Source organism: Charadrius vociferus, unplaced genomic scaffold, assembly GCF_000708025.1.
Source record: "Charadrius vociferus isolate BGI_N301 unplaced genomic scaffold, ASM70802v2 scaffold147, whole genome shotgun sequence".
Classification (NCBI taxonomy): Eukaryota; Metazoa; Chordata; class Aves; order Charadriiformes; family Charadriidae; genus Charadrius; species Charadrius vociferus.
In genome coordinates, this window is record NW_009649570.1 from 1,620,169 (window position 1) to 1,624,738 (window position 4,570).

Below are 4,570 nucleotides of genomic sequence, written 5' to 3' on the forward strand. Positions count from 1 at the left end.
GTGTGGCCTGGGGTGGCTCTTGTGGAGGTCCCCCTGATGTTAGTTGTGGCCAAAGGGTGACCTCCTTAGGGTGCCGGCCCTCATCTGCAGAAGCTCAGCGTTGTGGCTGAAGCGGAACCCCTGTAGGTGCGACAGAGACATCCAAGGCCAAAAAAATGCCCTGTGCCCTCCCGCCTGGCCAGCGATGACGGCGGTGTCGGGGTCCCCAGAGGTTGCCGCTGGCTGGGCCGTGTCCCCAGGGAACTCCCGCACGGCAGTCCCCGTGCTTGTCCCTGCTGCCGGCGTCCAGGCGTGCTGTTACGTCTGGCTGTCACTCGGCTTCTGAGCCCTGAAATCCTTTAAAATGTGATGATTTTTAGTAAGCAGGTTGTCAGCTGCTCCTGTGTTTGTTAAAACAAGCGTAGCAATAGGTGCGTGTTTAAGGAATCGGTGCCATAGGTGGTATGTATGCCTGTTATATCCTGTTAGATGGAGTTTAAAACCCGTGTTTGGTCAGCAGCTCTGAAGTTTTTACAGCAGACTCTTGTTAAATGTTGTGTTAATGAAAAATGCAGTATTGAAGAGCAATAAATTTGGAGTTGAGGGGAGAGGAGTGTGGCTGTCTGAACACAATGCTGAAGTAATTCAGTAAAAACTTGCCCAAAACATTATGTTACGAAGATATATAGGGTCTTGTTGTCCACTGTATTTAGTAGTGTCCAAGGAAAAAGATTGTAAAATGCTAGTTTTCTAACTTGGTTATTTTTTTATTTGTTTCCCTGGGTATAAATAGTAGACAAAGGCAACATTTATTCTATCGTTTATATTCTCCAAAGACCCACTGGGGAATGAGGGAAAAGAAGACAGTCTTCTTTTTAAGGGTGTTTTTTGTGATAGCGGTCATAAACCCAGTAAAAATCCTCAGGAGGTTTAAAAGAGGGGGAAAAAAATGCACACAGGTGGAGTGAGAATACGAGAGCAAAAGCTCATGTGATGTGAGGGAGCTGCGGTTGATCACTCATGTTGCTGGTGCCAGGGCACAGTTTAAACACAACCTAAAATTCGTCTTGATCTTCAGCTATAGCACGATGGGCTTGAGTGTATATAGCAGTGCAGGAGAGTGTGAACCGGTGATGTGACCTGCTGGTCAGATATCTCCTGGCAGGCCTCTCTGTTTTGAAAGAGGCCACTGCTCCGGCCGCTGCCGCACTGGGTGGTGCAGCTGGGGTGCCCGCATCCCTCCCCGGCGCTGGGACGGGCTGTGCTGGTGGAGTACCATGGCTGTGACTTGGCCCACTTGCCTGGTCTGTAGTTGGAGGCACGCTTGTTATTTGCCGTCGTTAATGACGTGTAGACCTTGGCAGTGGAGCTGTGTAGTGGGTAAATTAACAACAGGTTAAAAAATTGGCGTCTAATACTGGCTAAAACGGATTAAAAAAAAAATAGAGTCTACTAGGACATCTTAATTTGCACGTGTTAAATGGAAAACATGATTGGAGAAAACATGACAGGAGTCCTGAGATGCGAGTTTAATGTTTTTTCTTGAACAGATGAGGATCTGATAGTGTTCGTGTAGTCTTTAATGTTAATACTAGCACTATTGTATCAACTTAGCAACTTCAGACCCATTATAAAGTGCATTAAACCTATTATAAACCTGATCTTGACATACTTCAGACCTGTAGTCTCTCAATCTAATTGACTAAATGTGTCAAAGTATGTGGGGTTTTATATGCATATTGAATGAAGCAGAAAAACCTCTAGATCAACACATTAAGTAAGTGCATGCTAAGCAACACAAAATAAAGCAATTTTAAGAGTTAAGTGTTTTAGAACGAGGTGGTTTCACTTCATGGAAAGGCTAATCATGGTGGTTAATGTTACAGCACTAATGTCTCGCTTCAGACTTGAAACAAATATATTTCCCAGTACCGAGTTATTTCACTAACTGTGATTTATTCCCAATTTTATAGATTCTGAGTAAGGTGTCTGTGCTGGGGTCTCCCAGGAGGGCTGCTTACCTTTAGAGAGCAGGGGATGGTGATGAGGGGCAGGTGGGTCAGCCTGTGCCACTTGGTCTGTGTGGCTTGGCAGGGGACAGCCCCTCCAAGGGCTCCGCCTGCAGGTTGGCCTACCTGGGAGAGGTTTGGGAGAGGTGATGCAAGAGTAAATGAAGTCTATGCACTCCTCTGTCATGATGTAAGTTGTTTGCATAACGTTCTCCTCCATTTTGGCGTAGACGCAGGCGACAGCACCAGGCTCTTCCTTAGGGGTGAAATTTGCTTGGAAATGGAAACCATGGTCTATTATTCATGTTTATTACAGTGATGCCTTGTAGGCCTGCTGGATGCAGGGCTTAATTCTAAGAGATGCTGCGCAGATATTGGAGCAGAAAGTCTTTGATCCAAAAGTTCTGTAGTTCAGATCAATGAGACAAGGGGGGCTGAGGAGGAGATTGTGTATGTGAGCAATATGATGGATGCACTCGTTGTGGCAGTTTCACCAACTGGGCGACGAGTGAGGTGAGTTTTCTTTGGAAAAATGATAGTTTTTAAGTCTACTTCTCTACCACAGACCTGCTCTGAATCAAACACTAATTACTGACTTAAAAAAGGTTTATTCAAGAAACATGTTTTCTATTGGCAGATTTAAAAACGTTTGTATGAGAACTTCATATGGAATTTCATGTCTTTGCTACAAAGTCAGTTTGCTAGTCAGTGAAAGTGTGAAAGGGGAAAAATAAGATGTGATGCCATGTTGACAGGCTTTGATTTATGCACCCAATGCAAGCAGCAAGCTAGTCTGCCCCATTCCCACAGCGGTATGTTGCTTGAGAGATTAATTACCGATTCCTGTTTTGAAATTCTACTCTTAGAGTATGTTTTCCGAGACTGTATAAATATAAATCTTCTGCAGTGATTTTGCTAGGTATTTAATGGGTTAAGCTAGTCTAGATCATTAGCATTGTCTTCTGATCAACTGTCCTGGATTGTTTTTTGTTTGTTTGGTTTTTTACATTCAGTATACATCCAAACCCTGATTTTGAGGGTCTGCTTTGTAAGTATTAATTATACTTTAATTCTCAAAGAGTAGCGAATGGAATATTTATGGTGAATTAGACTTAATTTAATAACAGCAGTACTCCTTCAGCCCAAATCTAACTTTCTGTTGGTCTGCAAGTAAGGTTTTAATGCCTTGCGCTGTAAGTGCCATGGTATTTTCCCTGAGAGGTTTAGGGATTTGCTACTCCAATCTGATCTGTTCATTGGGGGTTTTGTGTTTTGTTTTGGTTTTTTTTTTTCTTCTGAGATAAAGCAGATTTTTTTTTATTATTATTATTTTTTTTTCAAGATTTTGGGAAGAGTGATTCCAAAGGGAGAACTGGGGTTTTAGTATACTATATTATTATTTTCCTTATTATAATTTCCCTTTGTTTTATAGGGAACTTCTTGTAATGTCGGGTTGTTTTGAATAGATTAGCTTTTTATCCTTTCTGATCTTGAAATCCTCTTAATTATTAGGACAGCCAGAGTAAATAAGGATCAATTTAAGAAATAAAAAAGGCAAAAATGCCAAGAATATACTTAACTAAATGTACAATACTCGTATCTCCCTCTTTCCAGCTACCTGCCAAAGAGTCTCCTTACAGTCATTAAAATGACCATTGCATTGTCATCACTGAATTCCTTGGGACAAATGGTTTTTCCTCTGTTCCTCAGATAGTTTCTCAAAGGCACAAGTCTGCAGGAAAGTTGCTGTAGCTGTTTGCAGAAGATGATTGCATGAAAGATGTGTGGTAGATGTAAGGATTTGAAAGTGGTTTTGACTTGCTGGAGGAATAGATACAAACCAGGCAGCAGCAATCTGTATCAGGAAACTTAATAAAAATGACAGACTCTAGTACATACATAAAAAAAAAATCTCTATCTGTGCAAAGCTTGAAGGAAGAAGAGTCTTGTGGTTAACAAGCATATTGTTTATATCTGAAAAGAAGCGCTTGTGCATAAACAGTCTCAGAGCCCGAGTGATCTTGCAGAATAATCGGCGGTCTGAGCAAGCCGGGTTGGCTGCAGGCTTCCTGTGCAGCTGTGAGCGAGGCACTTGCACTCCTGGGCTGGTACGATAGCATCATGGGTTGGGGGCAAAATGGGCAGTTCAGTTTTTAATGAAGTCTTTTTCCGTTGTAGTCATGTCAGGGGTGGTGGGGTGATGAGGGAACAAAGACTTGGTTCCCTGTTCTGAGTTCTGTAGCGGTCTGGAAACAGAAACCCGCAGGAAGACAAAAAGCTTGTTTGTCTGTTGGAGGACCAAGGTAATTTCTTGTGACGTACATCGGCTGTGCTGTCTGCTTGCTTTGCAGGGCTTTCTCAGGATCTTTCCAGAAGTTTCAATTTGTGTGTTAGAGCTTTGTTGTCTGTTTGTACCACTTAAGTTTAGGGAAGATGGCTTCAAAACTGTTACTCCTGTTATTCAGAGTCATGTTACTTACCGCTCTGCAACCCCTCTGGTCTCACTTGTCCTGGGTGAACTGATGACTCTCAACAGGCCTCTACCAAAACTTCCTGCTCCGTTCTGTCTCAAACAACTTAAA